This window comes from Struthio camelus, chromosome 1 (genome assembly GCF_040807025.1).
Source record: "Struthio camelus isolate bStrCam1 chromosome 1, bStrCam1.hap1, whole genome shotgun sequence".
Taxonomy (NCBI): domain Eukaryota; kingdom Metazoa; phylum Chordata; class Aves; order Struthioniformes; family Struthionidae; genus Struthio; species Struthio camelus.
The window spans coordinates 154415039-154440527 of record NC_090942.1 but is presented as its reverse complement, the minus strand read 5'-3'; the positions used below and the strand labels follow the sequence as shown (position 1 = coordinate 154440527).

General features: G+C 44.5%; 1 long non-coding RNA gene across 2 annotated transcripts in view; it reads left to right on the top strand.

Moving 5' to 3' along the window:
* Positions 1–21687, top strand: part of LOC104143357 (uncharacterized) — a 44665-nt gene extending 22978 nt beyond the window's left edge. Inside the window, exons 3-7 of one of the 2 annotated variants that reach the window (XR_011137438.1) lie at positions 2543–2705; positions 3057–3132; positions 5053–5244; positions 9234–9335; positions 18698–21687. This is a non-coding gene — a long non-coding RNA (uncharacterized lncRNA). Of the gene's footprint in view, positions 1–2542; positions 2706–3056; positions 3133–5052; positions 5245–9233; positions 9336–13208; positions 13695–18697 lie in introns of those variants that run through there. The other variant, XR_011137442.1, reaches the window with a different exon arrangement.
* Positions 21688–25489: the final 3802 nt, after the last annotated feature.

The following is a 25489-nucleotide window of genomic DNA, read 5'->3' as shown; positions in this document are numbered from 1 at the left end:
AGGTCCTAAACCACAAATTAAGGCTTTGTTTCACTGTGCACTCCTTCAAGTCCAAGAGCAGCCTAAGCACACCCTGTCAGTCCCCACCTCGGCCGTCTGATATCACCTCTTCTTCACCTCCTGCTTTGCTCCCACAGCACAAGGAAAGCAGGAAGGTGGAAAGCTGCTTAGGCAGTGCTGCTATCTCCTAGTTTGTTTCAGCCACTGTCCAAACAGGACCTATCCTCAGCAAAGAGGAAATGTTACTTAAAAGACCAACTCTCGTCCAGCTCTCAGACACGCAGGGTTCCTTTCTGCACCTGTTCCCCACAGGATACCTAAGGTTAAAATGTTTTCTGCTGAATCAAAAAGAATTTATCCCATACTACTTGACAGCCTCTTTTCCTCTGTCAAATGTAATTAGCTTATTCTAATTAAAGGGCTGTAGCCAGACCTAGCAGGAAGCCAGAGAAGCTCAGTCCTTAACTACAGCTTTTCACTTCTGTTCAAATTTCAGACAGTTTAAGGCCAGAAAGCCCCCCTTCAGGGCACCAAATTTCATTTGCCATCTCGTGTTTTGAGCCCATGAACAAAGCCTGGGCTAAAGCAGCTCTGGAGGCTTAGCTGTTGCCAAGCAGGGGGTAGGCAGCAGGAGGCACTGCGTCCCAGTGCCTGAGGGCCCTTCCATGACTGGAACCAAGTGGGAAGGCAATGCTAGCAGGTAATCTGTGGTCTATATCACAAAGACCAGTCAAAGTTACCCAAAAGTTTCTTCTGGTCTAATTCCACATCTGGTAATTGGCTAGATAAAATGTCATGGATGTAAAAGGACTCTTAATATCATCTTCCAGCACCACATTGTTCTTTGGGTGTCCTGTGATCTTTCCTGTTCAGATTTATTGTGTCCAGTTGTAGTTATAGTTCTTCTTTCTGCCTTCATATGCAATATGTATCTAGTCAGCTGTACATTGACTGGAAAAGTATTTCTCCTGAACCCTACAGGCAACTGTGTGAAGCCTGGAGGCATGAAAGTTCATTGTAATAATGGTATGAATAGCGTATGCCAGTGTTACCCACATTCTGATAACAAGAGCTCTCCCCAGCCTCTCTGTGGTGCAAGAGGGAAGGAACAAACAGAGGAAGCATCACATTTTCATTTCTATAGCCACCCACAGTAGTTCAAGATATAGCTAGCTATGTGTCAGTACAATGTCCCAGAGTCTCCTCTACCTCACTTGTCCCTCTGCACCTGATGCCCCATAGCTTGCTCTCTCTTGCTTGACTGTGACTTTGTTCCAGTCTTGTGACACTGATTTTCAGAGAGCAGCATTCTGAAAGGGGCATGAGTCATCATAAAGTTACAGGACTGCCCCATGTAGTCGTGAATGGCTACCTCCCCTGTTCAGACATTCTGACATCCCATTAACTTCAGCAGTAGGAAATTACATCTACTGTCAAGGTTGAATGTATCTGACTTCAATTTCTACCCTCCAGATCTTGTTATGCCTTTGTCTGCAACTCTCCATTCCTTTAGTGGATAGATTTTTCTATGTCTAAGAACGTAAGTCGCCTCTCAGCTTCCTTCTCAGTGAGAAAGTCAATCTGCATGTCTGAAATCATACCTAGAAAGGTTTGTTCTCCTGGCCTAGGATCATCCTGAATGTCCTCCTGTGAACTCTCCCCATTATCTCCTCATCCTTCATGCAGTGGAGCCCAGAACTGGACCTGTTATTCCAGAAGTGGTCTTGCCACTGCTGCATACAAAGGCAAGGTCGCATATCTACTACTGTTCGATATACCTTTTTTTTGTACTACTGAGGCTTTCCATAGCATTACCCTGGGAAGTCGTGTCACGAAGGTTATTCATAATGACTTTCACGTCCTTTACAAGACAGACCCTTCTATCTTATGGGTGCTCCTTATATTTTTCAAAGCTGCAATCTGTCTCTATTTTAGAAATATTCAAGCATGTTTTGGATGGTGATTATTTAACTAGGCATTATCCTTTCTCAGTAGCCTGTCCCTTATCATCACAGTTTCATCCACTACCTTTTCCGCTGTAAATTTTTTGTTACAACATAGGTTGATTGTAACCCTTAATGATTTAAATATTAGATGATATTTTCTTGGTTAAACTTCCTGAGTGTTTTTTTTTCCACACGTGTTCTTGACTATAGCTAAATATGGGGCTCGTCTCCTTCAAATCTCTTTCTGGTGGTGGCTTAGTTTATAATGCTCGTTGTCATAATGATACTCCAGGCTCTTTCAGTGTAGAAGACAAGACTCTTGATCTGCATGCCAAAGGTAGCTCCCAGAAGCTTGTTTAAAAGCAATTTAGCTTCTAAAGTTAAAATTTAATTACTAAAGTGACTGAACATTTACCATGTTATTTAGAGAGGATCAGCAAAATCTCATTCAGATGAAGTAGTTTCCTTATTTTTATTTAGATATGAATCTGTTTGGGCTTCAATGGATTCTACTGTGAACCTTTATATCCAAGCCAGCAAAACTGCCTAAAGCCTTTTTTCTTTTCTTTTCTTGCTTGCTTCTTTTCTCCCCCCAGGTTTTTGCCGGTGTCAATTGCATAGTAGTGCTCTGTTTCACTCTAAAAGCACAGCCCTATCTGAAATTCACTGCATCTGATGAAAGTCCTTCCACTAGCCTCAGAAGGCCTTACCTGAGGCTCATAATCTATGCATTAACTCAGCTGCAAACATCTGAGGTAGGTAAAGAATATAATCTCCTGATATCCTCTCTTATTTTGTTCTCCTCGCCTTTTTTTTTTAACATGCAATATAAGTTGTTAATGGAACAAATGGCATGGGAACATAATCTGTACTCTTGCAGGTTTTGTGGCTGCTGCTCCCCTGAAATGCCAAACCCGCAGGGGTGACATCAGAGTTGGGTTTAGTGGAAGTGATTTCTCAGGCTGGTAACAGAGAATGAAACTTTAGGAGGAGAGCAAGCAGCAGGAGAATGTGAACTTCTCAGAAATAAGTGTCTTGTTTGTTATGCAAATGGCTATGTTAATGAAAACCAAGGAGAAAAAGTAGCCCAACAATTTTGCTTACAGGTAGCTTATCTAAAGAAAAAGGATTTCGAAGTCCTTCTTGAAGTGTCGTCTGGGTTTCATCATCTCCCTGATAATATCTGGTATGTAAAATCTGTTCTGTATTCCTTGCTGTTAATGATTACGAACGAGGTTATAATTCTTCATTATGCAAAGAAAATGTGAACATGTCCCACAGTCTGAACACAGCAACAACAAATATGTTTTTAGTTTTCATTTGTTGGGAAAGTGTAATTTGTCCAAATTTGAAGCTCGATATTGAAGCTCAAAAGAAAGGTCCTGCTGAGTCGGAACCAAGCTTTTGTTTATTTTCCTGTTATTTCTTGTCATGAATTTTTATTTAATATTTGCATTGTTGCAGCACTCAAAAGTCCTAAACTCAGCATCCCATTGTGCTGGGTACAGGATAAACGTACATGCAGACATCAGGTTTTGTAAGTGAATGTGCACCAAATAACTGCTGGAGCTTGTGGAACCGCATGTGTGATGCTCCTCACTCGCCATGTTTGGAGTCCCGCACCATGCTCAGTCACCTCAGAGTTAGCGGCTTCCATGCCGACAAAGATGAAGAGAAAAGTCATATCTCACTCCAGGGACTGCTGTGGGGACAATGACCACCAGCACCTGTGAGAGTGAAATCAAACAGCAAAGGGGGTGGTTCATGACATATCCAATTGCTGTGGCCATTTGTCCAGTGAAAGTACTTCTCAGCAGTCAATCTATGAGCTAACAAGTTTAAAATTAAGCAGGCGCTTCAAGGTGTTGCTGAACATTTTACGATGAAATGCTGAGACCTGGCATCATGTAGTAACAGTCTAGTTCACAGAGTTTCTGGGTACCGGTGTTTATATGTGGTTCTTAACTTCTGAGCTCACTACCTTCCTTATCAGAGCCAAAATGGATTCATTATCACAATAAGTTCAATCTAATTTGGTTGGAGAATCGCCTTTTTGGAGAAATTCTCTTTTTTGTTTGATTGATTGTTTTATTTTCCACACTAAAGTTAGAGGACATGTGGAACAGCCCTATCAAGTATTTCTAATTTTGATAAATTAATCCTCTCCCTATAGATTGATCAATTATAGGAGACTCTGTGAAGTGTACTTGTGCATTTCAGAATGTCTGAAATTCATTAGCTATTGCATTTGAGTTATGAGCTAGTGAATAATATGAAGAAAATGTGTTTGGAATAACTCTTTGCAACTTTTGTGTTTTTAAATAGGCAGCCAACAATTTACCATTCCCTTCTTTTCAATTGTTTATTTTTTCATTTGAAAGAGAATATAATCAGCTTTTCTATTAAATAAAAAGATGACAATAAAGTTCCCATTGTTAAATCTGGTCTAGTGGCATCTCCTTATCTCCATATAACAATTGGTTTTTTTCTAAATCTTCCATTTCCCATTATCCATGTGTGTATTTAGGACTGCTTTTCTATCAAGATTTCTCTAAGGCAGCCCCCTAAAATTGCTGTGACAACATTTTGTCTCCTAGTTTCTTCTGCTGTTTGGTAGACAGTGGTAGCTTCCTTTTTTTGATATTGGTCAAGAAGCCAAGCAGGGCTTACCATCATTGGACCAGCGCTGATCTTTCTGTCTCCCTTAGACTCTCTGTGAAGCTACCTTGACTAATTCACACCATGGTTCCCTGTGCTCTGGGCTTCCCAAAGGCCACTGACATGCCCAGAGACACTGGGAATGCAGTGTAGCAGATAAGCCTTGTCTGTCATGGCTAATGCCGCATTCAGATGGCTTCACCCTGTGAATCCAAGGTGAAACCTTGAACAGACATTTGGGTATCCCTGCCTCAGTCCCTGCGTGTACTCTGATAATTTGCATTCTAGTATCTGTGCCACAATAAAGTCAGAAAGAAGCTAGGCCTAAGATTAGAAAGCAGTGAATTTTCTGACAGCCTCTTGTCTCCAAGTTGAGATGGTAATACAGCCATGCACATTTCTTAAAAATCTGTCAGGTGAAGATGTAATCACTTTGCTACTCACACAGCTTCTAGACTTCCATTGTTTGAGCGACTGCATAATCCTACTAGATGGAACAGACGTGACATGAAGATTAGCAGCCACAAGGAGGTGGAGTTAAGAAGTAACAGCTGTGTAGAGTTCTGCAAAAACCCCAGAAGAAAAGCAGACATGAAGGAGCTGTCCCACAACAAGTTCAGCCAAATCATGCAGCAAGCAGGTACACTGAATAAGGAGGTGACTTGGTCTGCAAAATTGCGCTGACTGCCAAAAGGCTTTCCTGCTGTTTTTTGAACTATTATTTGATTATATCCAAAGGTCTGTGTCAGGTTTAGATCTATGATATGCAGCAGAGGGACTCCATTGCTGCATGAAGTATGATCAATCCTTACTTCAAAAATTAAAATTCAGAAGAGTACTGGATTCAAATTCAAAGTGCTTTAAATAAATGAAGGCTGCAGACTTCAAACGGTAGAATACTCCCCTCACCTCGTTTCTCTGGGGTAACTCTCAACTTCCAGAGCTCATTACAAAAGTCCTATTTCCAAGCCAGATCTAAATGCAAGTAAAGCATTGCCAGGGCAATATTCCAGATTCCCCCGTAAGCCTGTCCTGAACAACTAGCATCAGTAATGCAACAGGAAGAAGCCTGTTGAGTCATTAAATCCAGTCTTTGGCAGTCACAGGCAACTATAGAATGGAAAGATCGACACCCTTTCTTTGTCTCGTTATTAACCCATGACAAACTTAAGATCTTCAATGCAAAAACAAAACACAAAACAACCAACTTAGAGGACCACAGAAAGATAGCAGGAGAGAACAAAAGCACTAGCAGTATCCTAGGACCATGCCAGAGCAAGAAGTCTGTCAGGGCAAAAATCCCAGATGATCACAGAATCACAGAATCGTTTAGGTTGGAAGGGACCTCTGGAGATCATCTAGTCCAACGTCCCTGCTCAAGCAGGGACCTCTAGAGCATATTGCCCAGGATCACATCCAGACGGGTTTTGAATATCTCCAGCGAAGGAGACTCCACTACCTCTCTGGGCAACCTGTGCCAGTGCTCTGTCACCCTCACAGTGAAGAAGTTTTTTCTCAGGTTCAGGTGGAACTTCCTGTGTTTCAGTTTCTGCCCGTTGCCTCTTGTCCTGTTGCTGGGCACCACAGAGAAGAGACTGGCCTCATCCTCTTGACACTCCCCCTTCAGATACTTGTACACGTTGATGAGATCACCTCTCAGTCTTCTCTTCTCCAGGCTGAACAGGCCCAGCTCTCTCAGCCTTTCTTCAGAGGAGAGGTGCTCCAGTCCCCTCATCATCTTTGCAGCCCTCCGCTGGACTCTCTCCAGTAGTGCCATGTCTCTGTTGTACTGGGGAGCCCACAACTGGACCCAGTACTCCAGGTGAGGCCTCCCCAGGGCTGAGGAGAGGGGCAGGATCACCTCCCTCCACCTGCTGGCAACACTCTGCCTCATGCACCCCAGGAGACCATTGGCCTTCTTGGCCACAAGGGCACACTGCTGCCTCGTGCTTAACTTGCTGTCCACCAGCACTCCCAGGTCCTTCTCGGCAGAGCTGCTTTCCAGCAGGTCAACCCCCCCAGCCTGCCCTGCTGCATGGGATTATTCCTGCCCTGGTGCAGGAGCCTGCACTTGCCTTTGTTGAACTTCAGGAGGTTCCTCTCCGCCCAGCTCTCCAGCCTGTCCAGGTCCCTCTGAAGGGCAGCACAGTCTTCTGGTGTGTCAGCCACTCCCTCCAGTTTAGTCTCATCAGCAAACTTGCTGAGGGTGCACTCTGTCCCTTCCTCCAGGTCATTGATGAATATATTGAACAAGACTGGACCCAGGACTGACCCCTGGGGTCTTCAAAGGTGATCATCTTCAAAGGTGGACTGCACCACATGTTACCTAAGGAGGCAAAAGCCCTGTTTGTTCCTGATTTGATTGTGGTTTCTAACCTGGTGATCATCGTAATTCTGAGTCTGAGGACTGGACAGGCTAACCAGCTACTCGAGAGGTTGCCTGGTCCTGCAAGGAGACCTGTTGTGCTTTACCCAGCTTCTCCCCTCTTGCTGCAGCCAGTCTCTGACGCCTAGCAGGAAGAGAAATGTCAGCCATAGCCTCCTGTCCAAACCTGCCCTATTCCTCCACAGCTAAACGGAGCATTAACGGAAGGAGTAATGTGCCCTGCGCCTTACAAAGCACCAGCAGGAACATGGAGCTAATTAATGTTTATCCTAATTTGGTGAGAATTGCAACCAACAGAGCATTTTGCCAGGGAATCTGTTGCTGAGGATCTAGTTGCATTTTCATGATTAACCCTGATTTGGAAGGTTAAGTCTTAAGCCATTTCTGATCACCTTACATTTGAACGTGAACGCTTGGGAAAGTCACACATGCTAGCAAAGTATGGCAGGTAGGAGGCCTATTATCTGCTAAATTAAATTATTTAGGGAGATACAGTTTATATCAGAGTTTAAAAAAAAATAAAAGTAGAAATCAGGCCACTTTTAGAAGCTCCTCATCTCCTGCTGTTCTTTTCCTGCATGTTGTCATGTTCTTCTATTTTTGAGATGATAAATATTTCCACAGTATCAATTTTGATGTCACAAACAGAAAATGATTTCAGGAGAGAGATGAAGCAGGAGCAGATGGTGTCTTCAAAATATTAATGATTATTATTATTATTCTCATTTTCTGCAAACACCTCTGGTAACGAAAGGCTAGAAGTGAAATACAGAAATAAAGTGATGTACAAGTCCCAGAAATGTCACTGAAGACTATGGTTTGTTTTAAAATCTTCAAACAAGACATAAGTGGGCCTTTTACCCTGTAGCTATCACTGCCCAAAGAAACCCAAAACAAAACAAAAACGCTCCTCATTCTACTGTGGAATTCTGAATAGAACATGTCTAAAACATCATATCAGTGCAGTTCCCACAGAAGACAAGGTCAGAATCTGACCCTTTACTTTATTTTTAAACATACTTTTTTTCATTTGAACATAAGTAGTAGTAGTTTGAGAAGAAAAGAACAGATGCTTGATGAAATCATGGCAAAGAATAAATTGATTCTGCTTCAAGTTGATGCATTTAATGTCCTTACTGTACAGGTGAAACACCAGACTTTGCTTTTAGCAGGATGATCACACACAGGTAGATACTTAATTTCATTAGCATGAAATAAATGTCTCCAAAAAATGGCAGAATTGAAAAAAAAAGGAAAAAAACCCACCAACTATGAAATTAAGGCAAATTTATCATCTGCCTTTAGTCAAGAGAATACATAAAATAAATCAGGGCGAATAGAAATATGCTACATGCAGTTCTGAAGATGGGCAGAAGAACATTTTCACTGAAGTGCCTTAAAAGAAAAGGAGACTTTAGGAAGAAAAGCTTCTTAAACATCAAAAGATAAAGGATACCAATCAGGCTTAGTGAGCTAGTCTCTGAAATACAGTACCAACTTCCAAGTCAGCTAAACATGTATAGATTTAAGCATGGCAGCACAATGTTCTTTCATATTTCTGAGTAAGAAAAGAAAAATTATTTGCACAAATGAGACTGCATGACTTTATTAAGAGAATTCCTCTCTTTGCAGTGTGAGCTTCCAAAAATAAACCAGTAAAGCAGAAAATCCTAATGTTGAGAGAAATCAAGAGGACTTTGCCTAAGTTGCCTATTAAACATAATTTCCAAACTTGGATGCATCCAATTGCTTACATATTTTAGTGCACATGTAACTCCTGCAGATAATTCCTGCACCCAGTTCCAGCATGTAATTCAGATGCATTTGCTGGTACATGAAAGAGAAAAAAAAAAAACACACTGAACTTTACAGGAGGAGTTAGATTTGCAGTGCAGTTATATAGATGTGTATGTGTGTGTGTGTGTGTGTGTGTGTGTGTGTGTGTGTGTGTGTATATGGATTTAAATACAATATATATTATTGCATAAATGCAATTTCTGAGAGACTTACTTACCCACGCTGTCCAGGAGTGATCAGTCAGGCAATGTGTAGACCAAAAGCGAGTCGGAGAAACCTGGGCAAAATAGTTAGCAGGCCCACTGCGCTAGCTCCTTTTGCCTAGGGATGCAGGGGAAAGCAGCTCGGCATTGCTTGAGTTGAATGCGGTGGTCTCAGCCCCATATGGTTCCCCAGCTCTCCCTTGGCCCCATACCACTTTTGTTTTCTCTCCCTTTTTTCTCCAGAGGGAATATTACAGTGTCTCAAAAAGCCTTGACCACAACTGCTGCTTAAAAACAACCTCCAAGAGGAAGAAGGTGATGGCAACCCCCTCCTGCCCTTTGAGGGTAAGTATAGTGCATTTCATGCATACTAGCTGTATGACCAATGTTAACGGTGGTTTACATGAATATCTGGAAGAGTTTCACACAGATAGAGATGTGTGTGGCAGGGGGAAGGTGCTGAGTATGGAATAAGCACCTGATGCTGAGTTTTGCTTGGGATCCCCTGATAACATCCAGATCAGCAAGGAAGTTTGCCTGCAGCTGTGTACTGCATACCAAGGCGGTGAGGAGCCGGGCTTCCTCAGTTAGTTAGCACCATGGAAGGAAAAGAGCATGGGAGGCTTTCATTTCTGAGGAGACGTCTAAATGAAAAACTTCCACAAATCCGAGGCAGAAAAAGAGGGATGGCTCTTTGTCTTTTCTATTTTAAAAAAGTTATTATCTTGTTCTTCTGCTGCCTCTAAGGAAGGCTGAATAAGGGAGAAACAGAAGGAAGATATTTGCCTATTAAAAATAAATGACTCAGATATGAATTTTTGAGACTTGTAACATATGGCTGGAAAACTTCTCGGGGAAAGAAGAATCCTCCTGTGACTGAATTTCCTTTTGATAGGAGATTGAGCAAGGGTGTGCTCACTGGGGGCCTTTAAACAAAACTTGTTAAAGCAGATGTCTGGCTGCTTACCTGTGGCAAAGACACATGGCTCTTCCTTCATCAGTGATTTGGTTTACGTTTTAATGCTCGGTTTTATATCTCTCTGTGGACCTTAAAAATATGAATTGTCAGTTCTTGTCCTACACACTGCTCTTTGAAACAAAGACTAGACTGAATAAAAACAAAATGCTAAAAAATGCTAAAAAAAAGGTATCCTCTTTGGCACCCCCTGTTACTGACAGACCTGGGAGCACTTTTATAAATACCTGCATGGGATCCTCCCATGCTTGCAGAGCGTGGTGTGGCTTCACACAGGCCTGGGCAGTGGCACAATGTTTTTCCCTGCGTGGGGTTCAAGCTGCCGCGGTGCAGCCTTCTTGGCCCTCCCTGCTTCGGGCAGGCTGGGCGCCAGGCACAAGGACCCTCCATGCCACTCGGTACGGGGCCAATGTGGAGAGCCCCGCATGGAGACTGGGAAAGCAGCCAGGCAGAGCTGTGGTGCATGAAACCTCTCCCCCAGGCATCCCTGGGCCAGTTTTGGAAGGCAGACGTAAGGTTTGCCCTGTCTTTAGTGAACTCAGCTGCACATCAAAATGCATCTGTCGCAGGTGACGTAGCCCAATACTGAATCAAAAGCCTGCGCTGACTGGGAAACAGTGAATTTGGGCTGGGCTTGCCTTATGAATGAGCTTGAGACTGAAATTCTTTCAGTAAAACACACCTAGGCCAAGCACCCTGTATCCCAGTGGCATGCTCTAGCCACCAACTGTGCTCTTCCTTCTGCCCACATGGGCATTACAGCTGTTTTCCTTCAGCCAGTGCCGATGATCCAGGCTGCAGATAGACCACAGCACAGGGACAGCCAGGGCTGGCTCCAGGCTGGCCTCTCCTCAGCCCAGAGCTTGCATATTCAGGTGTGTCCCCACAACAACATGGGCCTACTGCTGCCAGGGCCAGCTGGAAGGTGAAAGAAATATTAGTTGCATTTTCCATCATCAGTGGGATCCCAGGACTCATGCAGGCGAGAGCTGGCTGCATGAATTTAATACCACAAAGCTACATGTGACACAGTGCTTTCCAAACCAACTGCAACCTTTTGGGTTTGGGAAGCGTAGGCAAGCCTAGGCAGTTATTTTATTTTTCCTGTGTTGCTATCAGGCAAAAAATAGCTGTGATTCAGGATCAGATAGTGAGATCCCCAACCCGTTCGCTCACCTGCACGTTAGGGATCACACAGTATTTTGACTACAGATGATCCCAGCAAGGCCAGAATCAGCTCAGTAACGCTCCCCAAGTATGTAGCCCTTGGCCTGGAGGTAGGCCAAGCTCAGAATAAAAACCTCTAAACACCGAAGGATCTGAGACACAACGCCTGGATCTTGGCTGTGGAGGGCTGCGGCAGAACGCACAGAGGGAGCTGGCAGGAGCAAAACCATCAATCAGACCGTTACGGGATTTTGGCTTGGACGTTGCACTAACGCTGTCCCAGCTCTGACATGAGGCAGGGAGAGGAGAAGGCAGCCTCTTGGGAGAGCAGGGAGATGTGCGGCGGGGAGACGGGTTCTGTCCCTCAGTCCTTGCAAAGGATGCGTTACCAGGCCACTGTGGACCAGTAGGGTCCTGTATGCACATGTTCAGTTAAAGGGGCTGGAGGATATCAGAGGGAAAAAAAAAATGCTGTGAGAAGACGGTGGACACAGCTGGTGCCAGTGCTGGGGAAGAGGACAAAGCCCATGTATGGCAACAGTACGAGGCCTGGCACGGGAGGGCCCAGCAGTTGTAACACTGGTGCAGGTTTGGCAGTTCAAGGAGGGGACAGCTGCTATGCAGTGGTTGTTGCAACCTCTGGAAGGGCTGCCCGCAAATCACACAGTGGTCTTTGGCCTTTGGATTGACACAGATAAAAAGGCTGATAGAGCTAGGAATGAGCTAATGAGTTTTAAAACACAGAGAAGCTTGGGCTAAAGGAGGGCAGCGCAGTGCCCTTTGGCCGCACGATGTGGTTGGTTATTCTATAATTCTTTAAAAAGTGGAGATAGACATGAGGTCTTGTCCCAGGTCAAACAATCTTAACTCGGTCTCTCAGGAAGTACAATCGATTAGTAATTGGCACCAAAAAGAAAAAAAAAAAGGAGGCGGGAGGAGGGGGATGGGAGGGCATTCCTGGGGACTCAAATATAGCCCTGTCTTATGTGCCATCTCCCTGGATGAGTGACTTACAGGCGTGCCAGATTACAAGCGATGCAGATTGTCTGCTGATACCCTGAACCCTGAGACAAGTGCGGGTTGTACTCACACATGTCCAGCTGCGCAAGCCTTTGTTTAGCAGCAGCGGCTTCCTTGTTCTCTTACGCTTGCTAAATGAGTTCAGAAGATTTCAATACCGCGTTACATCTTTTAGCTGCTTTCCCTGCCCCCATCCCGCTGTTTCTTTTTAAGGCAGTTTATGAAACGAGTGTCTATCCCCTAGGACAGCGCATTCCCAGGAGGCTAGGGTAATTGATGTGACTGCTTGACTGGCAAGTTTCTGCGTCCTTGGGGTATGGGCACAAATGCACAGTACAAGGACACGCGGAAAGTTGTGGGGGAGGAAAGGGGGCCTGGATTTTTTTTCTTTTGTTTAGCATTTTTCCATATCTTACAAAAAGCTCTACGTACAGTGCTGCAGCCCTCATAACAACAGAACGTGTCCCATCATGCAATGCTTAGCTTTCTCCCGCTGCCCCAAAACCCTGATCTTGCCGTTATTTTGAGCAATTGGACAACAGTGCCTTTTGTCTTGGCTTGCGTTTGGCAGCTGGGTCTCTGAAATATGAATGCATATATTTTCGCCCTTCCTTCTTCTTCTCCCCTTCTCAATAGGCTCAGCTGAAGTGCTTGCATAACAGATTGCTTCTTTGAAAGTCTGGCATTTGTGTGCCTTTGTTTGCTTTCCTCCTAAGACAACTTCATTCATCCCCCTGTACCAACATGTATATGCTTTGTCTTAGCAGCGCTGCAAACAGAATTGGTCTCTCCACTGCTCGCTGGAGAAAATGATTGCTGGTTATGAAGTAATATCTGCATCCCATTGTTTTATTCAGCACATGGTGGTTGTGAAGCTGTCACTGTCTCTCCCTCTCTGTGGCAGACGACAGAGATGTCTGTATTCCTGACTCCTTCAAACCTTGCCAGTGCCTGTATAAGCCCCTGAGAATCCCTCAGGTGACACTTTCAATTTTCTTATGCTTCTGTCAGCAAAAACATTAATGTTGCTTTTGCTGTTCCTTTCCTTCACTCAGCTCTGCCTTTTTGCCAACGCCTATGTGCTGCACAGACCTCTCCCTCTCTCTCTGGAATGGAAAACTACATTTTCATACAGACAGAGCTACAAGCAAACCCAAGTGCTGCAGAATCTGCTACAAGGATTTTCGTATTTTACCTAATTATTAAAAGGCATCAGTCAAATACCTGAATGTTGGCTATGCAGAAAGATCATTGTTTCATTGTGCATTTGCTCTTCCAGCACGTGAGCTTTCTTTCACAGCAGCCAAACTCTTACCCATGTCCTGGGGCACTTATATTTTCAGTATGGAAGTCTAACAAACTAGAAGCTAGACTGGAAACCCCTTTTCCCTGCTGCATGTGGTAAACATTATCAGCTAGAGGTCTCAGAGCTTTGATTCAGGTCAGCTGGCATCAAAGGAGAATCAGGAGTGTTTGCTTTCAATTCCAGTGGTGAACAAAATAATCTCTTCTAAAGCTCAGGTCCTCACCTGCCCTTGTTCAGAGGTCACCCTGCACAGGAGGAAAGAGGAAAGAGAAGAGATGTTGTGCTTAGCAAAAGTCTCTTGCTTTGTTCTTGTGTGTTATGGCTGGCATCAGCAGGCCTCCAAAAGAGGGAGGTAACCACACTACCACTTGTTCAAATATTTTGAATAATAAAGACTTTAGTTTAATAAATCTCCAGGAGCAAAAGGAGTTGCCCTAGTTCAGCATTTTCCCCTTTGAACCTTGAGTAGCTGCACTTGATGGTTAGTGATCTCAGAGCAAGGGCATGGAAAGATCAAGATTTTATGAGAGGTTTCTTTTGGTTTTGTTTCTGGACACGACAGCCACCTCTGCCACTTATTCCTCACCTGCTCCCTCCTCAAATCCAAAGTGGTGACATGCAAAGCTAGGAAAACCTGCTGGTACTACTTTCTGCATTATTCCTCAGCTCAGCCTCTACCTTGGCCCAACCTTTCACTTCCCTGATTAGGAAAGTTCTGAATCTGAAAATACTAAAAATTTTCAGCACCTTTTCATAGTCTCTCCTTTTGATCGCTTTTCTACATTTTGAATTTATACTGTGTTAAACAAATTATACCTGAATGGTATAATTTGTGCCTTTAACATAGGCATCTTTATCTTGATTTCTGAGCAACAGCTTTGTTATCTCCCAGGCAGAGCGGGATGGGGTGTAACCCTTCATTTCTATTTCTGACCGAGAGGAAGAAGGGTCCTGCAGGGACATCGGGCTGTGACTTGGGTGATGCAGATTTGCTTCATCAGTGTCCTTCTTCCTCATCCGTAGAGAGCAGGGCCAGCAAATCTCCAGCTCCCTCGGAGGTGCAAGAGGAAAAATTGATCGGAAAAGTGGTCAGGTCCCAGTGTGGTCCCTACAGTATTCTTGTTTTGGGCTATTTGGAGAGACTAGGCTTTCATTTGCATTTTTGTTTTTTTTTTTGTTTTGTCTTGTTTAACCTGCAATACTGGAAGGGTCCCGAACATGAAGGAAAAGAGACTCACTTCTCAGATATGTCCACATGCCGCATGAGGACATAGTGGCTAAAGCGCTGTGGCTCTACAGCCTTGTTCGCATTACCTTCCTCGCCAGGCCAGGCTGTCAAACGGCAGGGCCCAGTTCCCACCCCGTGGCTCACACTTCAGGGCTGGGGAGGGGGCAGCATGGGAAAAGGGACCGAGACCCAAATTAAAGCCCTAGTTCCGGGCCGCAGGGACAGCCTTGCGTTTGCTCTTTTTCTCTAGCCAAGTGACTACTGAAGCAAAGTGGAACAGCTTCAACAGGAAGGCACAAGGGACCCACCCAGGGAGCCCTGGGGAGAGAGGAGGAAACTACCCCCTGCCTGCCACATCCTGCGCAAACGCTATGCTGACTGCGGGGAGGGGGCCCCCTTCTTCCGCCTGCTCTCTGTTTGCGAAAGGCTCTGCATTTACCTCTGGCGTCAAGGCTACGAATCAGACATTGACCCTTTCTTACAGGCGAAGGCGGTAACATGCCAGATGTACCCCCTTCGCTCATCATTTCCCTTTGGCTAGTTCTGGCGGCTCATTGCTCTGAGGGCTGGGCAGCGGGCTCCCCTCCCTCATTGCAACAGGATCCGGATCACCCTGCTGGGAACACCACTGAGGAGTAGGGCACATAGCACCATGGTGCCGCAACACTGAGAGCAAACTCCATGAAGAGGAAAAAGGCCTGCTGGTACCTGCTCTCCAGCACCCCATAGGCTTTCCTATCTCGCACAGCTTACTGACAACAGCTAAAGCACTCTAACGACAATTTTGGAGTTTTAGATAAATTGATGGTCAAATTAAGTGCTTTATCATAGTTTTCTTAGAGTTTACAGTCCTCAGAGCGCTGCAGTGCATAGCACAGCCAGCCTTGCTGGGCAAAGAGGAAACCTGTGCAGTGAGGAATATAGGGCAGATCTCCCTAAACTGGCTTCAGATGCAGTCTAATCCACTGAGGTAATCCTCTTGCCCTGATCTCTGCCTCCAAATGGAGTTTTCCTAAGGGATGGGCTGTTTTACAAAAGAGTAGTGGTGGTAGAGAAATTAGAGACGGAGATGTTGTTGGTCATAGCGAAAGAATGGACCTGTCCTGAATGTAACTGGTTTCTGGAAATCAATTATCACTTACTCCTGGAAGAGTAAAATCACTTCTATGCAGCCAGCCACTTGCCAGGCTCATGAGTTTTGCTCTGGCTTTCTGAATTTCACCCCAGATGCTGTCTGCAGGGAAGACCACAATATAAAAGCATGTTTTCCATTTGTTGCATGAGTGGTAGTTATTCAAGTCCTTCATGCATCATGCTGAAAGTGCACCTTTTTAAGCTTCCTACCAATTAAGCCTAAGGCAGCTTGGGCAAGACAACAGGATATACAGGAAATTCAGACATAGGCCTGATCTCTGTACTAAGAATGGCCATTTGGTTGTTGTGAATATATAATCCAGCAAACTCAATCTCTTTTTCTGATCTAGAAAAAATTGTTGCCTGGCTGACTTAGTCCTGTGAGTCGTGTGTCATCTTTTGTAAGCTTCTGCACACACTGTTACCTGAAATGTGTCACGTCAGCTATCAAAAACTGTTCCCTCTGCCTGCTGCTTCATCTGTTTCTCTCTAGTCTATATGTATGACTGCTTACTTACTCTTGAGGACATCGTGGGCTTACTGGCCCATACCAGCTGAAGTTCCCACCCCAGCCTGCTCATTCATGCCACCTCAACAACCACACACACATACTCAAACCCCACCTTGTCTTCCTTTCTTGTGTTTCTTTCAAGCTGTGACCCTGTGGCACAGCCCCATCCCTAGCTGTTGCATCAGCAAAGCAGAGCTGCTGTCAAGCTCCCCTGTGCAGGCAGGGGTAGGAGAACTCTGTCCTTGAGCACCGTGGCAGAAATCACTGCTCTGTCAGAGACCAGCCTTGTTAACTCACAAGTCCCATGAAAAAATATTCTGATTGTGCTGAACGGATCGGGAATAAATAAGATATCTTGCTCCAAAGTGTTATTTCTACTAATACGCGGCACGTTTCAGGATACCAGAGCTTCATGAACAAGTCTTTTGTCATTGACATAACAAGCTAGATAACAAACTACCAGATTTATGCCAGGGCTGAAGATTTACTGCATTCCAACACCCTGCCAACTGCTTTACCCGTGGCCTGCTTCATCATTCATTACACCACTCCATGCCTTCCCTGTCACTGTCTTTCAAAGCTAGCCCTTCAGCAACACCATCCTCTCCAAATCCTCCCTTGGAAACTTTTTCTTTTGCAATGCCTGTTAAACTCTGCAATAATAGCTCTGTGGTAGGCACGGCATGACTTGTGTGCTGTACCAAGCTGCAGGCATTTTACTGTTACCTTACCCAGGCTTTCTCCACTTCTGCTATGTGTGGATCCATGTATATCTCTGACTCTTGGCTCAAAGGAGTTGGAAAGCTAAAAATGCAGTGAGACAAAGAAAAATCATCTTTGTAATTATGATATATGAATTGTTGTTGTTGTTGTTGTTTTGTTTTGTTTTGTTTTTTGTTACAACAATTTAGTACCTTTGGGTGGAGAGATATGATTTACTGCTGGTGTCATCAGAACGGTACAAGCCTTTGTGTGGGTTGTAGCTGTATCAATTCAGAGTTGTTCATGTCCACATGACTTTCTCTGGTAGACATGCAGGAATTCAGTCCTGTCAGTGTAACTGCATCTATGTCAGAGGACTGTCCTGATTTATTTGTAATTAATTGATATATTTAAAGCACTACCAAAACCACTTACTTAAGTCTTTGTCAAGTGAAAATACAGCAGGGCTTTCCCTACTGAATGAGGATGCTCAGTGGTGTCTATTATTCCCTTATCACAATAGCTCAAGACTGAGGCTTAGGCAGTTACCATTCATCAGGACCTGACACTAGCCTATGGGAATTCCTAATATAGTAGAGTTTTCTTTCATGTTAGTGAATCTTCATTTTCCCTCCAACTTTCAGATTCATTCTCCCTTCCTGGCCTCACACCTTCAAACTTATTGAAAAAGCAATTGCACGTGCTGCAGGATTACTTTGATTTCCATCATGCTAGTCTAGATTCACTCCTAAAGCTATGTTGTGATTCAAATTAGGAACTCACAGCTTTAAATGCAGCACAGTGTCCTTATTTTGCTAAGGATCTGTGATGGTACCAGAGCTAACCCTCATGTGGGGGCATCTAAAATAAGAATCATCAGAGGGCAAGGATTTGTTAACATTTGCAGTTCCATTTCCTGGACACACCTCATTCATTTTCCAGAGGTGAAACATGTCTCTTAATCCTTGCTTTCTCCTTCTGGCTACCCAGCACTGTCGTCTTGGTTCCCAATACACTCTCCTTTATTCAGGATAACAGGTATCCCCTCATGGCCTCAGAGTTTGAGCTAGGGAATAAATGACATTGCTTGCAGAGCTCCATAAGGTTTTATGATTTGCTTGTGCCGGGGAGAGGAGCTGTGGGGAGACAGTTTGAAGAAAAGCAGCAGTCTAATTAGCTGATAGGGATCACAGCTCATAAGCAGACCTGTTAGGGCTGATAGCTTTTGCCTACCAGCTTCTTCCACCTCAAAATATGGACTGCCCTCTAGCGTCACATGTCATCAGCCCTCTCCCCCCACACAGATACGGTAGCTGCTGTTCTAGCGGCAGATGGGTGCTGAGGTTTCAGTACATGGCCTCGGGATGGATACACCAACCTTCTCAGCACTGAAGTGCAATAGAAATGGTGAATTCAATCTAGAGGCCTCCCATTAGACTGTGCCTTAAACATATTGGAACATGTTGTACCAGGAGCTAATAGAAAATAGTTATTCCCTCCAAACCTGGGAAGCCTTTTTTTTCTTTTTGATGTTACTTCCCCACATGGGTACACAGAGTCAAAGAGGGGAAAGGGAAATTGCTTTCAGGATTCACATGGCGGAGATCCACGGCTTATGGGTGGGAGACATGATGTGAAAATAAACATACTGTCTTCCTCTCAGCTCTATTGGCAGGAACAACTACAGCCGGATGCAAAAGAACAAGGAGCTGGATTGATCCTTCTGTTCTGGCAAGCTGAATGCCAAGAGAGGGTCTTCAAGAGGGGGAGAAATGGTTCTTGCCCTGCACCAAGCAACAGACGTCAAGAGCAAGAAGATCTTTCCTCTCTTTCCTATCTAGACTACATGCCATCGCCACTTCATCACATACCCTTATCAGTTTGCGTACATCAGTGGACAAACGTAGTCCTTTTCACAAGGCTGTCATCTGGTCTTCCGTTTTCACTATAATTAATCACAGATGCAATGGTGCTACCTGACAGAGCAGATTTTTTTTTTTAATTAGAGAGCATGAACTATAAATAGTACTCAAGAAAACACTACCAACACATAGCTATAGCTCTGTTAATGATCTTTAACTATATTATGCACAGCTGTGATACTGAAAAAGAGACAAAAGGAAAATTGGCCTTAAAAGGGAGTCACTCTAACTACAATGAAGACTAGAAACTGTCAGTATCTCAGCATTGGAATAACCTTGAATAGCCTTGAACAGCCTTGAGCAACCCTTAAACAGCCCAAGCCAGGCATAGGGTTAAGGTTAAAGGTAGGGTTACTGTAACATTAAGGGTTGGGAGTGTCAGGACAAAGCCTAAAGCTCCACTTGGTCAGGGGCTGCCAAGTAGCTGCCAAGGCAACACGTACACTGAAAAAAAGATTTATCCCCTAACAACTTTTTCAGTGGATGCAGGTCTTTGGCTATAGATAAGCTGAAGTAAGATTCTGGGATAGGGTGAGGGGAAGAACAAAGCCTAGAGCTCCAGTTAGCATGGGACTGCCAAGAGGCTGCCAGAGGAAGGAGCAGGCAGCAAAAAGATTTCTTCTCTGGCTCTAATTTGAATACAGCAGGAAATTCAAAGAGCACTTAAGGTTAAATAAATTCTTCCTGGAAGAAAAATAGGGATTAAAGAGAAATGGGGGGAATCATGGTGGTAGGGAAATTATTGGAAAAGGTGTGGGGGAAGAGGAAGAGGCCAAGGGCTCAAGGTAAAGGGAAGGGAGAGTGATGAAAGTGGGGGTAAGATACAGGATATCCACCAGAGCCACTGTTGCTTCTCATCTAAATATGCAGCAGTAAAGATGCCAGAAAGTAAGAGTCTTGAGCTGATGGTTAGTGGGTCTGGAGTGCAAGTGGCTCAGTGGGACAACAAAGGGAGCTCACATACTGGGACTCATGTCTGGTGCTTGTCTGAGGTGGGATGGAGACTGAAGTAAAGTAAACTTCTCATAGGTTTGCAGTTATTTATTTGAGCCACCAGGTAATAACAGTGCCAAGCTTCCATGGCAGACCACTAGTCTAGGACTTCTTTATAGGAAATTGTACGCTCTAAACATTTCAAAGGCTGGGCATGACCACTATTAAAATGTGTTAGGAATCACATAGCATCATGATCTTCACTATGCTACTGTAGTATCTCAGGCACGCTTCTACATAACAACAGAAACTGCCTAAATGATCTTAGGCAACAGGGAAAAAAATGCAATTCTTAGCAAACCCTCTGGAAAAACGGTAAGAAAAACCTTTGTATTAACAAGTGGTGAGCTCAGTTCCCTTTGAAGAGGTCATCTGTGAAACTCATTCTGAGAGGCTGGGCACAAAGAATTAATTAAGTTACTCACACACTAGCTTTTCCAAAAAAAGAGTCCCACAACCTTAACCCTGCTCTCTTTGAGCAGACCTCCCTGTGCCCACAGCTGTACCCTGCTTTTGACCCACCCTGAACAGAAATCACCTACGCCAAGGGCCAGCCCCAGACTGAGCCCACTCCGTGGGCTGGGGGGACCGAGAGAAAAATCACCCACTGTTCAAGTTCAAACCCAGTTTGTTTTATCTGAAAGCTGTCACATACTCATCACTGATCTCCTAGATCACTCTCATCTAGCATTTCATCGACAGCAATCTCAGCAGCGATGCCATCAGGTCTGCCATAGACAGCTTGTACAGCATGGATCACCAACAGCACAAGTGTCGCAAGCGGTCTCGCAGCTCTGACAACTGAGCTTGCGGAGAGATGAGGCCCGGGAGCAGCCCTGCCGTGCTGCTCAGCTGCTTCCTCAAGTGCTTAGGAAAACCACTCTCATGAATAAAGCTAAAGTGCTGCAGGGAGTTCCCAACAGCTATAACCATCTACAGAGGGTCAGAGACAGCACTGCATGGGCTTGTACCTTAATTTGATGCTTCCTGATTTATCACTGTGAGGTTGGTGCTCTGGAAGATGTTCATAACTCAGCATTAGTAGGGGCTCATGCTAGGGAGGGAAGAGGTGGGCGCAAAGAGATTGTTTCATTTTGTGATCTGTTTTTCATTAAAAACACAGTTTAGTACACAGTGAGATTTGCTAGTAGTCCCATCATGTGCTTACTGTTCTGCATGCATTTAAATGCCTTGTTGGATCAAGGCCACATGGAAAACATTTACTGGGACAGAAGAAGACAGAGAAAAAGTACATGATCAAGACACAATGCCTTTGATGCTTGTGGCATTAGCATCACGAATCTGTTTCAGAGCAACAAAGACCCCTGCTTTCCTCAAAACCACACAGAACGGTTGCTAGCCGAGCCAGATTCGTGATGCATCAGTTTGCAGGACAGCACAGCACTGAGACTGGGCGCAAGCTCTTTCAAGGTCCGTTGCAATCTCAGCCACGTTACAGGATCGGCACGTGCAAAACCAAAATACCAGTTTTTAGAGGCAGAAACGCAAAGCTAACTGGAACTAAACTAACTTGTTTATGTCCTCACTCAAAAACATGACATTCAAGCCCTATTCAGAATTAGCCCCACAATATCAAGCAAAGTTATTAGCTCACATCAAAGTTGGCCTCACTTCAGGAAAATTTCTTTTGCCTTTGTAAACACAGCTGAGTCTCCTTTTTTCTCCTTCCTATTGGCAACATACTGCAGTGCTGCTAAATAAAGATATCTAAACAATCTCTCTTCACACAATAATTTCTATGCTTTCCCCATCAGTCTATTTCAGTCAGCTACCCATGCTCTGTGCAGTACACTGCAAAGAAGTATTTGGAGTAGGTGTTAAAAACGTTTGGGATTTTGGTCAAGATATTAACAGGAGAAAACAAAGTTTTCTGGGTGCTAACCCAAAGTGAGAGAAAGCCCCTTTTTCATCATGGTCTCTATGGGACAATATCCTGCTATCGTTTTCATTTTAAAAAATCTCTTTTTTTCTGGACAGAACTGATGGTACAAATTTACTCCAGCATAAAATCTAATACACAGAATCTATCCAAAAGCTTCTCCTTGCACAAAATATTTCATTTTCTATTTTACATCCTAGAAATATTACTGCTCACAACCCATTAGTTATTTCTGCAACATAAACATTTATTTTATAATGAAATTGCTTTTATTTTTGACTTTTTTTGGAATCCCCTGCAATTAATTTCTATTCATCTCAACCCCAAGAGGCATGTTTTCCTAGCCAGAAACATCTGCTCAAGGAGAACTGGAAACTGATAGCCTTCTGTGTCCAGTCATTTCAGGCTTTACATTAATGAGCAGAAACCACTATTCAGCAGACTAGCAATGACTTTAAAAGGCTTTTGGATTAGGCCCTTGTTGAGGGAAATTCTCAAAGCAGTTACTCAAAAATATCCTGTCCAAACGGTTATTGAAAGCAATGTGCCAGGTTCTCCAGTGACCAAGAGTCAACAGCAGCAAGCACCAGGGCCTGTGCAAGGCCTCCAAGCCTTTCCCTGCACTACTGATCTTGTGTAGACAGCTGTACTGAGTGCATTAGGAGTAGGTAACACCAGGTCAGCCCTATGGGGAACAGCAGATAGAGCGCGCTGGGCTGCAGACGCAGGTGTGGGAACGCTTCCCATCATGTGGCAATACAGGGGAGATCCCTATCTCATACTGCTCCTACAGACCTCAGAGGGGTTTGGGGAAACCAAGCACCTCCCTTGCTCTGTGAGCAATCTCAGCCTTCCAGAAATCACTGCCGCCTGCTTCCCTGAGGGGCTGAGATGCCACCTAACTCATGGGCTCTCATCAGCACGTTTTGGAAAACTGCTGTAATTCTTATGCAGGCTGGGTGGGGGTTTGAGAGAGCACCTGAGGGGCTGCTGCTGTGTGTTTCTGCTTGTTAGAACACTTCCCTCTCAAGTCTTCATGCCTCATCTCAGTGGGGAAAGAGGCCCAAAGAAGCTGCATCTCCTGCTCTCCCACCAGCAGAGCTGCATTCAGCAGTGCTCAGCAGTGCATAATGGAGCAGCAAACCTCTCCCTGCACCTCCAGTTGCAAACAGCAGCAGCACTGCACCCAGCCTGAATTTCTGCCAGATATTAATCCTGAAAAGCAATAGCAGCATTAGGTTTGAATGTAGGTGGGCTAGGCCAGACTCGCCATCCAATCCAGCGGTGGACTAGTAATTTCCCAGTTGTCAATCCAAACCCAGCCTTTTTCTAAGCACTATCCTTAAACGAGCAGAGACCTCTGTGAAACATTGTTATGCTGATGGTGTAGCCGAGTCCCTATTAAAATGAAATGGGGGATGATGACAAGAGGGCAAACATATTACCAGGTGAAGGGGATAAGAAAACTGCATGTCTACCAATGGTGTCATCTGAACAGCAGTGCAGGCTCTGTAACTGATCCACGACATAGTAGGCATGCACAAGTCTTTACATGCTGCAGGGGAAAAGTAACTCCTCCGAGACTCAGGAAAAAGGATTTACTTGCCTTACTATGCCTTGTTTTACAAGTGCACTCCATTAATTTGGTTTTAAATGACTGAAGCCAGAGCACAGTTACTGCCTAATCTAATCAAATAAATGATTTAGTTAAAAAAAGCCGTTGTCATTTCCATCTGAGAACTAGCACACCAGTTGTACAGGCAGGTCCTTGTCTAATAACCCCTGCTTGCATTTCAGGCAGGCCACCACAGAAGGATAGATTGTGCCCAGCAACGTGTGTGCGCGCGAGGAGGACGGTAGGAAGAGCTCCCCACAAACACGCCTGCTCAGTGGCTTGCCACAGACATGATGAAGGGCAGAGAAACTGTGCTGGTCTGTTCCAGCTGCCAGATTTCCTTAAAGGAGTGGAGGTTTTTTGGTTTTTTTTTTAAACTCCACTGGTCTCAGCAAGACCAAGACTTGGTCCCCTGTGAATGTATCCCATTGCCAGTCATTATCCAGGTGCTACAGAACTTGTAATTCAGCTCCAAGCCTTGAAAATTGTAAAAGAAGTGAGAGAACAGCCATGGACAGACAGACATTGATTTTTAAATAGCATTTTCTTTTGGAGTAATACTCGATTAGAATAGATTGAAACATCTCCCATCAGGCTGCTGAAAAAGAAACCTTCCACAGGTTTTGTTGAGCAACAGGCGCAGGCTGGACTGAGTGCCACACGCGCCAGCACGCAGAGGCTGAGCTCTGCTCTGTGACTGTGGCTCGTCTCTGCACCAGCTGCAACCCAAACCTCCCTTTCGGGAGCACAGCTCCAGCCCGCAGGAGGTGATCAAGCCTTGGAGCAAGGCTATGCACAGACCTGCCGAGTGTCTGCATGAGCCTCGCAGCAACTGCTCTTCCCACACGCCGGAGCTGGGATGAGCCTCTTCAAGGGTCCTGCACGAAAGAGGCTGTGCTGCGATGTGTCCCCTGACCCTGGGCGTAGGGATCTGGATCCAGGTACTAGCCACGTGCCACTGTCCCTGTGGTTCCACACAAAAGACGTCAGGCATCAGGGCAGACCACAGTTGAACCATCTGCCTGATTCTTGCATCGCAGCCTCAAAAGGAGGCTGGAGAGGAAATCTCCTCCCCCTTTCCCCCATCAGAAGATGAAAAAGCCTAGAAATAAGAACCGACTATTGGCTCCATCTGTACTCTTACTGCTGAAAATAATTTTGAATTTTAAATGTATTTGGGGCAGCATGTGCTTGTACAGAAGCAGCACCACTCTTGGAATGATTCAAAAGGCAAAGCCTTGGTTTAGCCTCTAAGTTACGCTCACAGTTTAAGCAGCCTTTGTGTTAGGACTCAGGCTTCTCCCACATACAAATGACAAGAAAATGCATGAAGCTGAAGAGTCAGACAACAGGATTTTTTCTCAAACAGGTTAATGAAGCCCAGCAGGTTCAATAGTAGAGCTGCTGCTATGAACCAGGTTAAGGGAGCAAGTTATTATAATCAGCAAGTGAGGACAGAGACAGAAGAGCAATACTATCAGTTAGGTCACCTAAGTCCAGCAACACAACTTCTGTATTATAAAGATTCATGCTTATACTCGAATCGCAATTGCTAGCATCCTCTGCTGACACAAGGGTTTCTGTGGATCAGAGCTGAGGTGCTCAAGTAAAATTAAATAGGCAATTTGATTCTGCTGCCGTATAGCATCTGCTTTATGAACAGACAGCATCTACATCTGGAACTGTCAATCTGAAACCCTAATTTTCTTAAGAATTGAAAGCTTTTAATTTTATAAAGGGAAAAAAATGGGGTGTAGAATCATACATTGTAACGCCTCACACTACAAACATGTATCTCCAAAATTATAATAAGAATGCCTTAATCACAATGCTGATTTTATACAAAAGTAGAATGGCTCCAGAAACGAAATAGAAAGACATCCTTTTTCAGTCTTTTTCTGGTTCTTTTAGTTGCATTAGACATGCCAACTCCATTTATATGCTTTTCCTAATGAACTCATAGAAGACAATGAAGCAATATTATCTGAGGCAGATGCTGGGAAGCTACTTACCACTTTTTGCTAA